Here is a 21,044-nt window from a genome sequence, read left to right as displayed (position 1 = left end):
ACCCCAATCCAATGTAGATTTGGTCTTTTCACATAATCCCATACTTCTTGAAGGCTTTATTCATTTATTTTTTTCTCTTTTTTCTTTAGAATTCTCTTCTCACTTCATTTCATTCATTTGATCCTCAATTGCTGATACTCTTTCTTCCAGTTGATCAAGTCAGTTACTGAACCTTGTGCATTTGTCACATATTTCTCGTGTCATGGTTTTTATCTCTGTCAGTTCGTTTATGGCCTTCTCTGCATTGATTATTCTAGTTATCCATTCTTCCATTCTTTTTTCAAGATTTTTAGTTTCTTTGCGCTGGGTGCGTAATTCCTCCTTTAGCTCTGAGAAGTTTGATGGACTGAAGCCTTCTTTTCTCAACTAATCGAACTGAACTCATTCTCCGTCCAGCTTTGATCTGTTGCTGGCAATGAGCTGCGTTCCTTTGGAGGGGGAGATACGCTCTTATTTTTTGAATTTCCAGCTTTTCTGTCCTGCTTTTTCCCCATCTTTGTGGTTTTATCTGCCTTTGGTCTTTGATGATGGTGACGTACTGATGGGGTTTTGGTGTGGGTGTCCTTCCTGTTTGTTCGTTTTCCTTCTAACAGTCAGGACTCTCAGCTGTAGATCTGCTGGAGATTGCTTTGGTTCCACTACAGACCCTGTTTGCCTGGGTATCAGCAGCAGAGGCTGCAGAAGATAGAATATTGCTGAACAGCAAGTGTACCTGTCTGTTTCTTACTTTGGAAGCCTCGTCTCAGAGGTGTACCCCGCCTTGTGAGGTGTGGGGTGTTGGATTGCCCCTAATGGGGGATGTCTCCCAGTTAGGCTACTCAGGGGTCAGGGACCCACTTGAGCAGGCAGTCTGTCCGTTCTCAGATCTCAACCTCCGTGTTGGGAGATCCACTGCTCTCTTCAAAGCTGTCAGACAGGGTCTTTTGCATCTGCAGAGGTTTCTGCTGCTTTTTTTTTGTTTGTTTGTCTGTGCCACATCTCCAGAGGTGGAGTCTACAGAGACAGGCAGGCCTCCTTAAGCTGCTGTGGGCTCCACCCAGTTCGAGCTTCCTGGCGGCTTTGTTTACCTACTTAAGCCTCAGCAATAGAGGGCGCCCCTCCTGGAGCCTCGCTGCTGCCTTGCTGTTAGCTTGCAGACTGCAGTGCTAGCAATGAGGGAGGCTCCGTGGGCGTAGGACCCTCCTGGCCAGGTGTGGGATATAATCTCCTGGTGTGCCATTTGCTAAGACCCTTGGTAAAGCGCAGTATTGGGGTGGGAGTTTCCAGATTTTCCAGGTATTGTGTATCTCAGTTCCCTTGGCTAGAAAAAGGGATTCCCTTCCCCCTTGAGCTTCCCAGGTGAGGGGATGCCTCACCCTGCTTCAACTCTCGCAGGTGGGGATGCAGCAGCTGACCAGTACCGATTATCTGGCACTCCCTAGTGAGATGAATCCAGTACCTCAGCTGAAAATGCAGAAATCTACCGTCTTCTGTGTCACTCGCTTTGGGAGCTGGAGACTGGAGCTGTTCCTATTCGGCCATCTTCCATCTCAAGTCTTCCAGAACCTGATCATTATATATTAAACTCATATGTATTTAGAAAGTTTTTATATTAGTTGATTTGTCATCCACAATAGGATCCATACTCTAAAAATAATGTAAAAGGAAATTGTTAACAATAAAAGTATACCAAAATATATCTTTCTTTGATAATTGCTCTGTAGGGTCTTAGAGTCATAAAATGAATAGTCTTTGAGGTCCAGACTACTTAGTTTTTGCTTTTCTCTGCTAGCTGTATCGCATTAGATAATTTGACTTTAAATTTTAGCTTCTTCATCTGGTAAGAAATAAAAAAGGGCAAACAGTTGACTCTTAAGGTTGTGAAAATTAATATAATCATGTATATAAAATACATAATATGATGCCCAATACTTTTTGTTAAGCACCCCAAAATGAAATGATTCTTGCCAGTGGCAAGTTGCCAGCTGTCACTGTGGAACTCTTTGTCCTGCAGAAAGCACTGGGCTGAATCTGACCTCATTTGAATGTTCCTTTCAACATGTACATATGATATACAACTATTGGTTTATTTTCCTGAAGTTTTTTAATTCTTTCTTTTCAAAATAGATGAGAATTTATTCTGGTTGTTCGAAATTTCTGGTTCTTTGCTTACAGAGCAGTGGCCATTTCTATTTCTGTCCCCCAATGTCTCAGCTTGTTTCCAGTACCAAATTTAAAATATGGAACTAATTGAAGCCAATTAAAAAAGGCAAAATCAACTTAGCTTTTGAGACAAATCAGTAATTTTTCACCACTATTTTCTCTGCCTGCCAAAATACAAACTTTCATAGGCAAATCTTATTTTCCTTTGAAAATTCATAGGTGTAAAATTGCAAGCCACTTTCAAACTTTTGCCTCATTAAGCCTAATGCTTTTTGGAATCACACTAAACTATTTGCTTCAATAATTTCTTTTGGTAACTAGTTACAGGCACTAATTCAGCTTTACCCAGAGAAGTAGTTCTTTCTACCCATTCTTTATGTCTTGCTTTTTTAATGTTATATCTTCTTCATGTGAAACACCAATCTTATATTCTCCATACCACTGATTGATCCTGTAACAAAACAAGTGTGTGGTTGAAGGGACTTATGCGTATATAGATATTATTTTGTAATGTTGATGTCCTATCAGAATAGTAAGGAAACATGAAAATACCATAGTCTACAGCATATTCATAAATTGGAAATCAGAGTTTCATTTGTAAGCTTATTTTGAATATGAAATAGAATTTTCATGACAATAATTTAAGAGATAGTGATTAGAATATAGTCAATTAAATTTAGCATCTACCTATGAAGCACACTATGTGTAATGCTCTGTGTCCTATTTACTACTGTAGACACAGTATCTGACTTCATGAACTTCATGTACCTATAAATAGTGATACTAATAACTAGCATTTTCTGAGAACTTATGCTAAATATTGTATGTTCAACATACATTATCTCATTTATCTCTCCCAATGAAGAGGATACAGTTGTTACACTCATTTCATAAAATAGGACCCAAGACTTAGAGATATTTAGTGTCTTGCCTGAAATTAGAAAACCAGAAAGAATCCTTATTTGAAACCAGGCCTGCCAGAACTCAAAATTCATGTTATTACTTAGTAGAGGTAAAGTCTGTTTCAATGTCTCATGTTCTCACCTTTAAGTACCACTATTAGCTAGATGGATGTTTGCAGGCTAAGTTGAGCCTTTAACTGCCACTTAGAATATTGCATTCTTCAGTACTGTCCCACAGATTGTTGATAATGTATCTGCCTCACATTTCAAAAAGTTAGCAGGGGCACCTTCCAGCTTCAGATACAAAATTGAGCCCTATTGGCCTCACTACTGGTAGTGGTGGCAAGAGGAGGCATGCGAGGTGAAGGGAGTCGAAAAGTGTTATGGTCCCACCAAAGGTGAATGCCTTTGGCCTGAGGGAAGTTTGCCCTCCAGATATAAATGAATGAACAGGGTTTGGGACCCCAGACACGGATTGGTTCACCCTCTTACTCTATGTGTACATTATTACATTGATAGTTTAAGAAAGAAATTGTCAACGGGAAGGAATTTTAAGGAAGAAACAGGTAAATAATGAAAGAAGAAAATAGAAATTTTAAAAGAATATAGTAGAAATCTCTTAAAAAACAGCAAACTTTTTTTTTTTTTTAATCCTCTAAAAGTAGAGGGGTTTGTGTTATTTAGTAAGAAGACGTTTTCACTGTAAGTGAAAATCTCAGGACTTTTCTAATCTTAGATTCAAAGTGTTTAAAGACATGATGGGATAGAGCTTAAGAGATTACATTATTCACACATATGTGATAGTGTAGTAAATGGGCTACTGAGGGACAGGAGGTCTTTAAACCTCTGTGCTGGAATATTCATGGCTTGCATAGGCTGGAAGAATGTATGATGCCTGCAAGCATGTTAACATGGTGGAACAAATCTGAATATTTTCCTGGTGGGGGGAGGTTCATGGGCTAATCTGTGGAAACTTTTATTTATCTCTGTATTATACAAACCCATGATTCTGTCATTAGAATTGTCTGAATAATTACCAAGCGTAAAAGCTGCATCACGATTAAAAGATGAAATACAGAGGATGTTTATCAGAAAATTATCCAGATCTCTTTGAACTTTTGCTTTCACAAGAGTAGATGTTTTCTGAGATTACCTCCTGGGGAAGGCATCACTGCCTAATCATAATAAAAGTCTTCATTCCTATGTTTATAAAATGGACTGATGTGGTTTCCAGAAAGTCAGATAATTTAGAAGTAGAGAAAAAGACAAAACTAAATGGTAAGTTTGTAAAATGTCTTAAATGATTCCAACTTCATTTTTCCTTTAGATCAATGTCTAGGTTTGGAGTAGTTGTAGACATTTTTCAATAAAATGATTTGTGTTAATCTAATACAATGTATCTGAAGGAAAAGGTCAAAAAATAAGAACATTTTTAAAATAAGGCATTTGGTGAAAGTAAACACTGAAAACTCTGAGACTACATGTTAGATTTGTCTCTAGAAAATTGTTCCAGGATAGCTTAAAACTCAGGAGATTATAATGCTGAATCCTGTAGATTATTCTTGCACACATATTATTACAGATGAGGAATTTCAAACAAGGGAAATTATGACTCTGATAATAGAATTTGGCAAAACTGTTACTATAAACCAATCTTTTCAAATCTGTTTATTGTTTTTTCTATGAAATATTTTTTGACTCTATGATTATGCAATGTAATTGTCCTTAAGATTAAAAAAAAAAAAAAAACCTGGTTTTACTCTTCATTTATAAGAGGTATCAATAGTGAAAATTTAAATGATTTGTTTTTTGAATTTATTAATAAAGTGATGATGTAGCTATGCAATTCTATGCTAATTTTTTATATATTTTAGGACACAGAGTTTTATTAGATGACAAAAATGGCTAGCCTAGTGTGGATGGATCTGCCCATATACTCTATTTCTATTTTATTAATTGTGCAGCACTGATGAAAAAGAGAAGGTCTAATTTTCCTGGTTCCAGTGACCCTCTGATGAACACCAGGTGCTGGAGGTTTCTTCTAAAAGATAGCAAATTTAAAATCTGAACTAGTAACAAAATAAAGTAATTCATAATAATGCTTACTAAACAGGGAAATAAAAGAGGGACAAGAGTAAATGCAGATGAAAGACCTTAGCTGTGCTCTGTATTTCTGTGGGTTAAGCTCATATTGGTTAAGAGACTGCTTTAGAACCAGCCAGTCTACTGAGCAGTACTCCTGACCAGTTCGCAATGGAAGCCGTGAGGGAGTACTCTGTTGCTCTCCAGAGCTCTCTCTGTAAAGCCCTCTCCTGTCTTGTACTCTGCCCTGACATTGCTAGCTGCCTTGGCCTCCTTGACATCTCACTCAGCTCCTGAGTTTCTCTCTAAATCTAGGCCAGTGTCAGGTATAGAAAGATGATCAGAGACTGGGAAGAGCTCGGGTGTTGGTTAAGGGAAACCTGATGCAGTAATGTAGTCAGGCATATATTTGTAATATGTTATAGAGTAAAAACTCAATGCTGTTATATTTTATTATTATAACATAAGCAAATCAAACTGCCCAACTCTCTATCTTTCTCCTGTTGCTTACTAGAGTTGTTAACTTTAGAAAGTAATGGATAGGTTGAGCTTCACATCTTTTTGTCTCCTATAAACATCTGCCGCAGTAATATAGTTTTTATTGATTACACACACACATATTTTTCCTACTTTTCACACTAGTTGATTAGTGTGCAGACCACAAAGGTGAGAGTTCTAGTGAAACGTGCGCTCCTTCCTTGGATTTATGTAAACAAATACAAACATAAAAAGAAATTTGACACAGCTTCTGCTTCTCCCTTTCAGTGGCTTTGTGTGTTTTCATGCCAATTCTCAACATCCATTTTTCTTGCAGCAACACTTTTCCTCTCCTTAATTTAGTTTTTATGTAGAAATTTGCCCAAGAAATAACCTAGTCAACCTCAACTTCTGTTTCAGCATACTTCAACATTTGTTAGCTGGAAAATTATTTTTGTGGCTTTTTCAGCAGTAGGGGAAGTGTCTGTATTTAGAAAAATATATTCAATTATATCACTTATTTTGAAATTAAACATTGCAAAAGTCACAGGGAGGCAATAATTTCAATGGTTTTGATTCGTATATTTCTTATTCAAAAAATAACTGGGACCTTCATAGTAAGAGGGGGGCATGATGCTTGAGAAGACTACCTCTGTGTCTCTCAATCTGCAAAATAAACCCAAATAAATAAAAAGGAGAATAGATAAAACAAAAGGGAATGCAGTAAGTTCTATCTTTTAAAAAGTCATAGGTAAAGGAAGACAAAAAAGGAAGCTTTAAAATAACAGTGATTTCATCAGCTTTCAATTTCCTCTCTATGTCAAATATATTGATATGTTAAGAAATAAGTTTAAGAGACAATATCATAAAAAAATCTCCTCCATTACCACCCCCCTCGAAATAATAGAATGAGCCCAGAGGCTGAGTTCTTAACATGAATCTCAGGAAGTCTTTGGCCCATAAAGTGCTAGGAGACCTGACCTCTAGACAGGTCTCTTTCTCTCCTATCTCATCCCTTACTTCACCCAGGTCTGTTTTCTTTGTCCTTAATTTCCCAAACATATGCAAACCCTAGAGTCTCTTCTGAAGCTTGGTCATGTGACTGAAACGTTCTTATACAGCCTTCACATAATTAGCTTGTTTTATTTTTGTTTAGGTCACTCTAAAAGTGATTGCTATGGCAAACATTCATGATAGGAATGAATAGCAGCATTCATTTGAATTACAAAATCAGATAGGGCTTGCCCTCTTTAGAGTTGGTGATGGGTTAGGCACTAAGTAGGAGTACTTCCAGCTTGGAGATGTGCAGCTATGTTTCTGTTTCTTAATGGGAGTGTGAGTAAGCTTTGCTTCCTAGATGTAGACATTGGTTTTTGAAGGTGCTTAGTTTGTGAAATGTATTAAGCAATAAAATGATATTATGTATGCTTTTCGGTGTATTATACTTCAACAAAAGGTAGCAAAATACACATGCAGTTACAAATATTATCTCATGTTACCAGACACTGTATAACCACAAGCAAGTGGTACTTAAACATGTTTATTTGGATTTTGTTTTGTTTTGCTTTTTTTGATCCCATTACTTCATGTTTAGCCTCAGATAACATCTCCATCCACTTTTGGAATTTTAAATGCCCAGAACTGAAGGTTATCTTCTAGTTCTTTGGACTTAGACCAGGCCAAGCCTTGGACATCAAGTGTTTCATTCTTTCACCAAATAATTCTCACTCATGCCAACCCCACTAAAAGCAACAGCTACAAGTTTTCATCTTCATTTTCTCATCCACAAATTTCACTCACATAGTCTTTCATTGGCAAGTCGTCATTTTATTTGCCTTGTGAGTTTATTTTGCTAAGTGTTGTTTGCATTAAGTATTCTTAACATGATATTGTAACTTTCACTTATAATATGGAATATATTCATTAGAGTACATAAGGTGAGAAAGTCTGGAATTAGGACTGTTCAGAGCCCGTAGCCTGGAATTATACTGTACTGCAAGATGAAAAGCAGTCAGGACGTCAGCAGGAAGAATACAGGTGTTCTTCTTAGAAAACTAGGTTGTTCAGAGAAACAGTCTGATGATTACATTGTGATGGAAGTGTATGACTTACCAATCACACGACTTCATTGAAGTCCACTACTGATTTGGCTGATAGTTGTTTAGGATTTTGGCTTTTAAAAAATCCCATTCTAGCTCCTTTTCCTGAAAACCCATCTCACAGGGACTAAAGCTTTTTTGTTGGATGAGGGTTTCTCTGCCTTAACCAGCAACCAACTCAGGTGAATTTTCATGATGTCTCCAAGTCTTTCTTTTTCCCTTGTCAACTCAAAATATAATTTATAGTTAGTGTTCTTTCACTGCATTCGTATACAGTACTTTTATGTATATTACTTACAAATATGCCCTTTCATGTGTTTATTGAATAGATAATCAGGGTCTTGAATATATCATACAACAAAGGAATTCTTAGTCAATTATTATATAGGTGTTTAAGGATGTTTTCTTAGTGTCTGAGGAAAAATTGGTTGGAATTTTGAAATTGCCTGGGAATGAATTATTTTTTACACTTAAAATAATAGAACAAAGGCTTCTGTTATTCAAAAACTTGGTATTCAACTCATTTTCAGGATTGGGCTAGAGTCAGATAACAAGGAATGCCTGTATTAGCAAATTGAATTAAATGATACACAAGTATAATGCAGCATTATACAATAGCCAGTTAAGGTTCATGCCACAAATTTAAAAAATGACTCAATCTTAATAAATATAATACTATAGAGAATCAGCCCATTGAAAAAACTGCTAATTTCATCACCAGTGTCCAGTTACTGAATTCTTATTTTTTCAGTTTTTATATATCTTCTGAAGTTTATCAAATTACATTAGCTACTTCTACAAAAGGGCAAAAAACAGTTGTAACATTGGGCATCGATGTCTTGTCCCTGACTTCAGATCTTTTTTTATATGATAAAGATTCATTTCATATATGTGAGGAATACAAGGATTATTCCACAAAGATGATTAAGAAAGCTAACAAGACATAATATGTGTGTATATATGTGTCTGTGTGTTTATATGTATATGTACATATAACAAAATAAATCCAGATGCCAAAAAGCCTTAATTGTAAGAATTTATTTACAAAGATATTATGCAAAAGTAAGATAAATTTGTTTATTGGAGTAGAATAGGCCATTGTGAATGAGACAGGAACCAAGAATCTACAAAGAAAAGTTTTAGGTAGTTTTACTGCTTAATAATGTACTACTTTTATATGGTAAAAAAAAACCTAGACAAAATTAAGTAACAGATGATACATTGTGAAAAATAAGTACATGGCTAATTTCAGGCAAAAGGCAAATTTGATTTGCAAAGATCTCCTGGAAGTTAGCAAAAAAAGTATATTAAAAAAATTGAGAAAGTTATATACATAACTATTTCACAGACTAAAAATATAAACGTTAAAGAGTGTATTAAAATTCAATCTCACTTGAAAAAATATGAATAAAAGTAATAAATAGATAATATTGTAACCTATCAGATTGGCAACTGTTTAAAGGTTTTGATGCAATTCAATGTTGGCAAATATATGAGGAAACAAGATTTCTTTAATACTTCACAAAAGATGTCAAGATAGCTGTACAGGATATTACCATTACTATTACCATAACTATTCATAATAGTAATAAAGCCACGTTAAATATCCATTAGTCAGGAGATAGTTAAAATGTATAACTATATACTGTAGCTATTAACCCAGAATGAGGTAAATCTATGTGTTTGGGCATGATAAATATGGAATCACATTGGTGAAGATAAAGAAATGTATATATGTGAGTATAAGTGCTTTACTAGAAAGATACATTTTTAAAAATGTAGTTAATTTTGAGGAAATGTATGGATGTGATTAAATGTAGGAAGGAGAGAGAGGACATCTCTATTTCAGAGACTTTCATGTACTTTTTTTTAATATTCACATGGAAAATACATTTTCATGTCAGCAGGGTTCCATGAGTAATAAAATTAAGACTTTTTTTAAATTCTTCGCTATAATCTTTAATAAGCAGAACGAAATAATTAAGATTAAAGTGAAAGTCTGCTACCTCAAATATTTTTCTTGATTAGATTATTTTTAATTTGTTTTATTGATTTTTTGAGACAAGGTCTCACTCTGTCACCTAGGCTGAAATGCAGTGGACTCAAGCAGTCCTCCCACCTTAGCCTCCCAAACACCTGGGGCTACACGCACAGCTGGCAAATTTGTATTTTTGTAGAGATGGAATCTTGCTATGTTTCCCATGCTGGTTTCAAATTTCTGGCCTCAAGTGATCCTCCTGCAATAGCCTCCCAAAGTTCTGGTATTACAGGTGTAGGCCACAGCATGCCTCAGCCTGTGAATATATATTTTTACAAGCATTTTCCTCCAAACTGTACACCTGGGTGATTTTTTTTCCTAGATATTTTGATGCCAGAGTTGGAGTTAAGCCATGTATTGAATAATCATAGCTTGAAGTGATATTAAACTTGAAGTAGAATTTTCTCCCATCACTTTCAAATAACATATATTTATGTATATCAAATCATCCTTCCCAGTTCCTAAATCATTGCACAGTTTTCTAGTCCCTTTCAGTTAATTAAAATCACAGTCAGGTCCACTTTAAACCTCTGATCTCCTCTCTTCTTCAGCCTTGACCTGGGCTGGAGGGACCTGGGTAGGAATAGCTCTTTTAATCCTTTTCCTCTGACTTCAACGTTGGGGCAGGAAGGAAGCATTCAAGGAAAGAGAAAATCTTTTTAGTGCATTGGGCATGACAGAAGTACAGCATTTCTTTGGGGTGGCTGTTTCCAAAAGTCCCCTTTAACATGTGTCACTTTTTTCGAAGGCCCTTTGGAAGCGTCCTCATTGCCCAGTTGCCTAGTGTATGAGACCTAATTCTAACCCCATCACCTTCTTTTAACCCATTCCCTTTCCCTATGGGATGGAAAGCCTCAGCTAGGCAAATCACACTTGATTCTACTGACTAATTCTCACTCTCATTCCTCTTTTACTGTTGCACTTTTATGTTGATGTAGACAGGGGACTCGGATTGTGAGTAGAGCCACTCAGCCAGGCTCTGATATGACGCAGAGGCTCATACTGGGTCCAATTCCAAGATAACAGGAAGATTACTACTCAATTTTATTTTCCACTTAATTCTTCCTAAATATACCCCCACAGCTAGTTATCTTTGTAAGTCTTTTTTTTTTTTTTTTTTTTTTAAGTTTGTACTTAACTTAAGTAAGTCTTTGGTGCTAGAATTCTTTTAACATGTCCTAAATTTCTTGTTAGAGTTAAGCTTTCTTGAGAACATTACTAATTTAATAGTGCTAATAATCTGTGCCTAGAAAAGGAGAAATGATAAGACAAAATGCTGAAGACATAAACCAAAATAAGATTCTATAGAGCATTGTATTCCGTAAAAATGAGTTTGGATTTTTCCCTCTCAGTAATGAGAAGCCTCTGAAAGTAACCGTGTCAGAATAACTCGCTATTTCATTTGAATTTCCCCTGGCTGCTGTAGAATGTTTGAGGAAAAGTTGGCTGTTTTGAAGCAGCAGACTCACACCTCAGTGAGTTTGTTTCTAAATTCAGTAAATAAAGCCAAAAACATTGAAGGTTGTCAGAAACTCCTTAAAAATTAACTGGGAAAATGCCAGTTTGAGATCAACATACCATCTCTAAATAGTCACAACACAGGCAATTTTCTTTCCAGTTGGAATATGTCTGCTGTGTGCTTGATTAAGTGGTTGGTGAGTTCACACTTAGTGTTACATTGTACTTCTATGCAAAGTCTAGACTCACTTAGGGAAACAAATAGCTCACACATGAAAGACATGCAGGAACCAAGACCTCTTGCTGATTTTGAAGTGAAATAGTGGGTGGAATTGCCTATGCTATTCAAATATGCTTTTCCTCTTTAGTTTTAGAGAATGAGTAAAGCTAATTATGTTAAAGTTAGTTATATGATATGGCTCCATCATTATCTCAAGAGAGCATTTAAAGAAAAATGTAGAAAATTATATCAAAAGCTGCAAAAATAAAATTAGATGAATATATTAGTTTTCTAGTTCTGCTGTAACAAATTACTACAAACTTGATCTCTTAAAACAACATATCTCCTGAGGAGAATGGAAAAAAGTCAATGTTTACATGGAATCTTAGAGAATAAAAAAAATGTTATTTGGCCAGGCGCGGTGGCTCAAGCCTATAATCCCCGCACTTTAAGAAAATTGAAATTATATCTATCACTCTCTCAGACCATAGTAGAATAAAACTGGGAATCAACTCCAAAAGCAACCTTCAAAACCCTCCAAATACATGGAAATTAAATAACCTGCTCCTGAATAATCATTGGGTCAATAATGAAATCAAGATGACAATTAAAAAGATTCTTCAAACTGAACAACAATAGTGACACAACCTATCAAAACCTGTGGGAGAAAGCAAAGGTGATGATAAGAGGGAAGTTCATGGCCCTAAACACCTGCATCAAACAGTCTGAAAGACCGCGGACAGACAATCTGAGGCTACACCTCAAGAAACTGGAGAAACAAGAACAAACCAAACCCAAACATAGCAGAAGAAAGGAAATAACCAAGATCAGAGTAGAACTAAATGAAACAAATAAAAAAAATGAAAGATTAATAAAACAAAAAGCTGGTTCTTTGAGAAAATAAATAAAATTGATAGACCGTCAGAAGATTAACCAAGAAAAGAGAGAAAATCCAAATAAGCTCAGTAAGAAATGGGAGATGTTGTAACTGATATCACAGAAATGCAAAAGATCGTTCAAGGCTACTATGACCACCTTTACATGTATAAACTAGAAAACCTAGAAGAGATGGATAGACTCCTGGAAAGATGCAACCCTTCTAGTTTACATCAGGAAGAAGTAGACACCCTGAACAGACAAATAACAAACAGCAAGAGTGAAGTGGTAATTTAAAAAATTACCAACAAAAACAAGTACAGGACCAGACAATTCTATCAGATATTCAAAGAAGACTTGGTACCAGGAAAAAGAGGGATCCCTCCCTAATTAATTCTATGAAGCCAGCATCACCCTAATACCAAAACCAGGAAAGGACATAACCAAAAATGAAAACTACAGACCAATATCCCTGATGAATATAGTTTCTAAAATCCTTAACAAAATACTAGCAAACCAAATCCAACAACATGTCAAAAAGATAATCCACCATGATCAAGTGGGTTTCATACCAGGGATGCAGGGATGGTTTAATATATACAAGTCAAGAAATGTGATACACCATATAAATAGTAATAAAAACAAGTATCGCATTATTATCTCAATAGATGCAGAAAAAGCATTCTACAAAATCCAGCATCCCTTTATGGTTAACACTCTCAGCACAATCAGCATAGAAGAGATGTACCTCAATATAATAAAAACCATCTATGACAGACCCACAGTCAACATAATACTGAATGGGGAAAAGTTGGAAACATTCACTCTGAGGACTGGAACAAGACAAGGATGTCTTCTCCTTCAACATGGTACTAGAAGTCCTAGCCAGAGCAATCAGAAAAGAGAAAGAAATAAAGGACATCCAAATCGTAAAGAGGAAATCAAACTGGCACTGTTTGTTGATGTGATTGTTTACATAGAAAACCCTAAAGACTCCTCCAGAAACTTCCTAGAACTGATAAAAGAATTCAGCAAAGTGTCTGGGTACAAGATTAATATACATAACTCAGTAGCTCTTCTGTACACCAACAGAGACAAAGCAGAGAATCAAATCAAGAACTCAACCCCTTTTACAATAGCTGCAAGAAAATACAATATTTAGGAATATACCTAAGGAAGTGAAAGACCACTACAATGAAAACTACAAAATACTGCTGAAAGAAATCATAGACAACACAAACAAATGAAGACACATCTGTGTTCATAGATATAATTAATATTGTGAAAATGACCACACTGCCAAAAGCAATCTACAAATTCAATGCAATTCCCATCAAAATACACCATCATTCTTCACAGAATTAGAAAAAAAAAAGCAATTCTAACATTCATATGGAACCAAAAAATGAGCCCGCATAGCCAAAGCAAGACTAAGTAAAATCACATTACCTGATTTCAAATTATATTATAAGGCCATAGTCACCAAAACAGCATGGTACTGGTATAAAAATAGACACATAGACCAATGGAACAGAATAGAGAACCAGGAAATAAACTCAAATACTCACACCCAACTGATCTTCAATAAAGCAAATGAAAACACAAAATGGGAAAAGGACACCCTTTTCAACAAATCGTTCTGGGGTAATTGGCTAACTACATGTAGGAGAATGAAACTGCATCATCTTGCCTTACAAAAATCAACTCAAGTTGGATTAAGGACTTAAATCTAAAATCTGAAACTATAAGAATTCTAGAAGATAGCTTTGGAAAAGAGCCTTCTAGACATTGGCTTAGAGAAAAATTTCATGACCAAGAACCCAAAAGCAAATGCAATAAAAACAAAGATAAATAGCTGGGACTTAATTAAACTAAAGAGCTTTTCCACAGCAAAAGGAACAGTCAGCAGAGTAAACAGACAACTACAGAGTGGGGAAAAATTCTTCACAATCTATACATCTGACAAAGGATTATTATCTAGAATCTACAATGAACTCAAACTAGCAAGGAACAAACAAATAATTCCATCAAAAAGTGGGCTAAGGACATGAATAGACATTTCTCAGAAGAATATATACCAGTGACCAACAAACATATGAAAAAAATGCTCAGTATCGCTAATGATCAGGGAAATGCAAATCAAAACCACAATGTGTACCACTTTACTCCTGAAAGAACGGCCATAATCAAAAAATCACAAATTAGTAGATGTTGGCATGGATATAGTGAACAGGGAACACTTCTACACTGCTGGTGGGAATGCAAACTAGTACAAGCACTATGGAAAACAGTGTGGAAATTCCTTAACTAAAAGTAAAACTACCATTTGATTCAGCAATCCCACTACTGGGTATCTACCCAGAGGAAAATAAATCATTATACAAAAAAGATACTTGCACAGGCATGTTTATAGCAGCACAATTCACAATTGCAATAACGTGGAACCAACCCAAATGCCCATCAATGAATGAATGGATACACTGTGATATATATACATGATGGAATGCTACTCAGTCACAAAACAAACAAACAAACAAACAATGAATTAACGGAATTTGCCGCAACCTGGATGAGACTGGAGACTATCCTAAGTGAAATAACTCAGGAATTGAAGAGCAAACATCATATGCTCTCACTCATAAGTGGGAGCTAAATTATGAGGATGCAAAGGCATTAGAATAACACAATGGACTTTGGGGACTCAGGCAGAAGAGGTAGGAAGGAGGTGGAGGATAAAAGTCTACAAATAGGGCCAGGAGCGGTGGCTCATGCCTGTAATCCCAGAACTTTGGGAGGCCAAGGTGGGCAGATCATTTGAGGTCAGGAGTTTAAAACCATCCTGGCCAACATGGTGAAACCCCATCTCTACTAAAAATACAAAAATTAGCCAAGCGTGGCGGTGGGTGCCTGTAATCCCAGCTACTCTGGAGGCTGAGGTGGGAGAATTGCTTGAACCCAGGAGGTGGAGGCTGCAGTGAGCAGAGATGTGCCATTGCACTCCAGCCTGGGTGGCGAAGTGAGACCCCATCTCAGGAAAAACAAAACAACAACAACAGAAAAAACACACAACTACAAATAGGGTGCAAGGTATACTTGGTTTTCACTGGCGATATAACAAATAACTACACTCTTGGTGGCTTAGCAAAACACACATTTGTTTTCATATAATTGTGAACAGCAGACATCTAACAAAGGTCTTCATGAGCTAAATTTAGGAATCAGTAGGGCCGTGATCATTTCTGGAGACTCCAGGGGAGAATCCGGCTCCTTGCTGTTTTAAGCTTCTGGGTGTTGCACACATTCCTTGGCTTGTGGCTCTTCTTGTGTTTTCAAAACCGGCAACATTACATCTGTCTTTTCCTTCTTTCGTTGTCAAACCTCCCTCTCTGTTTTGAGCCACAGTTGGAAAACGTTTTGCAAGTTGAAGTTTCATATAATTAGATAGAACTCACCTGAATAATCTAGATAAGCTCCTCATCTGACTCACCTTAACTTAATTACATCTCAGAGTTTCTTCTGCCATGTAAAATAACACATTCGCAGGCTCAGGATTATGACACTGACATTTGGGAGAGTTTTATTTTTGCCTACCACAATGAATACATTAAACACATTTAGATTTAGCAGTAAGAAAATCTCATTTCAGGAATGGAAAATGAAATATTGTATGTTCATACAAGTGGGAAGTAAGCTCTGGGTTCACAAAGGAATATGCAAGACACTGGGGACTCAAAGGAGGAGGGTGGAAGGAGGGTGAGGGATACAGAACTACATATTGTGTACAATGTCCACTACTGAGGTGACTGGTGAACTATAATCTCAGACTTGACCACTATACAACTCACCCATGTAACCGAAAACCACATGTACCTCAAAAGCTACTGAAATAATAAAAGATGATCACATTTTACCGTGTTGAGAGCATCTCAGAGGAATGGGGAAGGCGAGAAGTTAGATTTCAGTGGGTTAAAGAGTACATAGCAGCTGAGGCAGAAGAACCAGTAAGTAGATAAGCTTAGAGAAAAATATAAACAATAATATAATTAAATCTAGGGTGCATGCCACATAGCTTTAATTTTTAACACCTTGCTGTACATGCTACAAATCATTTCCCATTTCTTTTATCTTCCTTTCTTTGCTTGCCTCCTTCTCTTGTGTGTCTGTTCCCAACTCCATTCCATTTCCTGTTTGTGGAGAAGAAACCACTCCCGATCTTTTCTTTCATGGATGTTTTAAGATTTTTACCATGTTTTAAGAATACCAATATGTTTATGGGTACAAACTTTTTTTGTTGTTGCATGTTTTTGAAAGTTTTTAAAGTGTCCTTCTGTACTATTTTTGAAATTTATACTAGTTGAAATTTATACTATATACAAGATAGTATATACAAGATATACTATCTTGATAGATATACTAGTAATTCATTTGTAATAACTGAATAGTATGCTATTGGCTGAATATAGCCTAATTTATCCAATGCTCTGCTGATAAATAAGTTGCTTCTGATTTTTATGCTTTTTTCTTTTTTAATCAATCTTGCTGATATTTTTATATTTTAAAGGGTTTCTTAAAAAAATCAGTTTCTATTCTAGTAATCTCTAATACAGCCTTACTTTGTTCCATTTAGTTGTCTTTATTTTTCCACTCTTCCACTTTTTTTTTTTTTTGTTTAGTTTTCAGTGACAAGTGAACATTTATTTTTGTATCTTCCTATGTGTATGTCAAGTCTTTTCCAAAACAAGGCCCCAGGAATCTCCAGATTCAATTATGTCCCTGGGCTTGGTTGACTGCTGCAGGAGTCTTAGGAAGCCTTGTACAAATGCTAGAGTTACTCATTTACCAACATTAAACCCTGGGATAGACAATGCAGCAAAGCAGGACTCCTTCCTCCATGGAATGTGCTGAATTCAGACGAGGTGGCAGCCAGTGTAGAAAACGCTGGAATGTTCCCTTGGAACTGGACGGTGATGAGAGGTGCTTGCGGTGAACATAAGCTCTTGTCTTTCTTTCTTTCCTTTTATTATTATTATATATATTTTTTTGAGACAGAGTTTCGCTCTTGTTGCCCAGGATGGAATGCAATGGGGCAATCTCGGCTTAACTGCAACCTCTGCCTCCTGGGTTCAAGCAATTCTCCTGCCTCAGCCTCCTGAGTAGCTGGGATTACAGGCATGAGCCACCATGCCACCATGCCTGGCTAATTTTTGTATTTTTAGTAGAGACAGGGTTTCTTCAAGGTCAGGCTGGTCTTGAACTCCCGACCTCAGGTGCTCCACTTGCCTCAGCCTCCCAAAGTTCTGGGATTACAGGCGTGAGCCACTGCGCTTGGCCAGCTACTGTCTTTTCTTTGACCCTTCCTTTCCAGTTTTTGAAGATAAAGCAGGAAATAATCTTCTCTGAAGATACTTGATAAAAATTCCCCAAAAAACAAAAACACATACTTCCATTTAATTCATAAAAATTTACTGCAGTTTGGCACCTGGTTTCAGCTGGTGGATGAGCCGATTGATGTGTTCACCCCGATAGCCAGGTTTGCCCATCTCCCTGAGGAAGCCCACTCTAGCTTTGGTAGCATGACTGGCCACTGAGAGGCGGAAAGGGTGCAAGAACCATGAGATGTTCTGGAAATGCTTTTCTAGGAAGGCAGTTTCATGCATGAGGTCTTCCAAGCCAATGACACCAAACTCCCCCAGGTGCTCCTCAATCGCTGCGTTGTCTGTCAAGGTGCTCCTCAATCGCTGCGTTGTCTGTCAGAGGGATGGTCTTATTCTTGACCTTGGCTTGTCCACATTTCAAAATGAGTTACCAGACAGACTTCAGATTTGGAAATCCCCAGGTCACATAAGGTTCACACTATACTCAACATTTTTAGGTTCTGTGGGGCAGCCGGGCGGGTGGTGGGGTGACTTTTACAAAGATACCACTAAAATTTTTCTTTAGGTGAAGTCTTGCAATGGTTCTCTGCACCAGTAAACTCACGCCATCAATCCTTTTGATGCGTACAACAAAGGCCAAGGAATGTTTATCTGGCAATTCCAAGGATGAGGTTTCACATCTAGCCATCTGAGACTCACCTTGTCACGTTTCGGCTGCCAGGAATCATGTAGGAATGATTTCAGTCGCTTAAACCTGAGTCCTTTTCCTTTCTTCCGCTCCTTCTTTGCCAAAAGTGTCTGCTTTGCCTGGGTGGCTTTGGGGACTTGATAAGCTTTTCTCTTTTTTCAGGAGATTTTCTGGAACCGAAGGGATTTTTCTTTGCTCTTCCTCCGCCATCTTTCTAGTGTTGCAGCTACTGATCCACTCTTCCAGTTTTTTATTTTCTGTGTCCTTTTTGAATTACGTGAAACCTATTCTTTGCTCAATATGCAAATAATAATCAGTATTTTATTGTAATATACACTTTTCAGACCATAAAAATTCTTCAAATTAATATTTTATTTGCCTCTTAGCTTTTTACATGTAGTTTTTTTGCTTTTAAATATTTTCTAATTTTCACTGAAATTTCTCTGTATGACCATACCTGTTTAGAAGTATGCTTCTAAATTTTCAAATGAATGTGTTTCCTTTTACCATTATGTTACTGATATCTGACTTAATACAGAAAATATGGTTTAATACAGAATTTATTTTAGTTATAAGGGAACCTCCTTAAAGCATTTGCTTTGAAGAGGCAGAAAGAGTGATAGGCTTGGTTTATTAAAGATAACATAGTTATAATGAATGATGGGCTCCTTTCCCATCAATGAAAAATTTGAGAATAAGACACTAATGAAGGAAACAGGAGGGTATAAGAGGGAAATTGAGTGGTCTGATTTCCCTGAGCTGCGGAGAGGTGATGGATCCCCCAGATTTTGTTGAGTGGTCTTAGAAGGGAGTAGGGGAACCTCCTTCACTGTAACAAGAGAATGAAGAAAAATGTGTGTTACTGTAGGAAACTTTGTTGGGGGTTGAGAATTTACAGAATTGATGACCATTTTCTGAAAAAAATATAAAGTAAGACTGTCTGGTAAAGTAGATGGCAGGGATTAGTAGGAAGTTTGAGAAAAAAAAAATGAAAGTTTTTCTTAGACAATAGCAAAATAGGAAACTATTAGATGTCTGTTAGACAGTTAGCTCTAGTAGCTAAAATGGGTCTCCATTAGTGATCTCTACGTGAGCTCAGAATAAATTATAAGCAACTTTCCACAGACGTTCATCTAAAAGTGTTGTTGAAAACTGGGAGTAACTTTCCTGAAATCCCTATCCAAATTATATAGCCCATTGTTTCCAGTTCCAGGTCCTTGGGGGACACATCCTTAATGCTCCACTCCATGCCGCCTGGCACCAGAACAATTTATATCTTTTCTTTAAAAAGAGAATTTCATTCTGGAAATGCTGAGCAGGTCTTAGTAGACTCTAGTTATATTAATTCAGAAATATTTAAGGCATTCCGTTTCCAAGATTTAATTTAGGATTAAAACTTTGTATTTAGCATGCACATTGCACAGGTCTCAGTTTTGTAACTAAATACTCTTTCCACTTTAAAATCATTGGTGGCTTCAGTGCTGTCCCCAAATATCATATTCATTTTGTGTTCACACTGCTGTTTAGATCCCAAACACTCCTTAAATTTGTGAACTTTTAATTCCTTTTTCCTGCTTTTGTCTGTGTGTATATATATATATACACATGCTGCCAATTGAAACAGTATCCACTCACAAAAACATGTGACAAATAATCTCCAAGTTGAAGTCTGAGATCCTTGACTACCATAGACATTTATGAATAATCAACCTGTACAATATTTTGTTACAGAAGGTCTCAAATGGTTTGCCTATTTTATCCATATTGATTATTTTATTCTAGTGATCTCAAAGTAGGTGATTAAAAACCTATGGTATATACATTGTTGGTGATATTTTGTGTGCTCTTCTGGAAAAAAGATGGCCAACAGTCCAGGACTGAGTTTTTCCCAGAATTAAGGGCTTCCCAGGATGTGATTATCAGTTTTAAAAATGGAATAATCCTGGGCAAATTGGGACAATTATTTATCCTATCTGAAACCCAGACTAGATTCAAAGTTTGGGTTATCTAGGTTTCTAGCCAGGATTCAATGTTTCAAACAGTTTGTCATTATTTAATTTTTTTTTTTTTTTTTTTTTTTTTTTTTTTTTAAGAAGGAGTCTCGGTCTGTTGCCCAGGCTGAAGTGAGGTGGCACAATCTTGGCTCACTGCAAGCTCCACCTCCTGGGTTCACGCCATTCTCCTGCCTCGTCCTCCTGAGTAGCTGGGACTACAGGCACCCGCCACCACGCCCGGCTCATTTTTTGTATTTTTAGTAGAGACGAGGTTTCACCGTGTTAGCCAGGATGGTCTCAATCTCCTGACTTCATGATCTGCCCGGCTCGGCCTCCCAAAGTGCTGGGATTACAGGCATAATAATTTTTTACTTATATTCATAAATGTGGTAGTTCCTCTCATGTGTTCTGTCTCACAAGTTAGTCTCACAAGTTTTGTAAAACATGTATTTTAAATGAGGTATATTTTAAAAAAGTAAGAAGCTAGCTTGGAGAAGTGATACTTCTTCCATAAAACTCTATTTGCTTTTATGTATACGAACATTTACAGAGAATGACATCTTAAAAAGTCTGGAAATAATTTGAGGTTATAGGCCATGAAACTTCATGCTTTAGGTCTGCAATAAAATGTCAAAATACTTCACCAGGTTTTTCAGACACAAAATAAAATAGGACAAACGTATGATTTGGGGA

General features: G+C 36.6%; 1 pseudogene; it reads right to left on the bottom strand.

The window, feature by feature from the left end:
• The window catches only part of LOC117066138, a 58,374-nt pseudogene extending 40,017 nt beyond the window's left edge, over positions 1 to 18,357 (bottom strand).
• Between the last annotated feature and the right edge of the window lie 2,687 nt (positions 18,358 to 21,044).

This window comes from Trachypithecus francoisi, unplaced genomic scaffold, assembly GCF_009764315.1.
Source record: "Trachypithecus francoisi isolate TF-2019V2 unplaced genomic scaffold, Tfra_2.0 Lachesis_group2, whole genome shotgun sequence".
NCBI lineage: Eukaryota > Metazoa > Chordata > Mammalia > Primates > Cercopithecidae > Trachypithecus > Trachypithecus francoisi.
The sequence above is the reverse complement of the archived record's forward strand: the minus strand, read 5'-3'. Positions and strand labels throughout refer to the sequence as shown.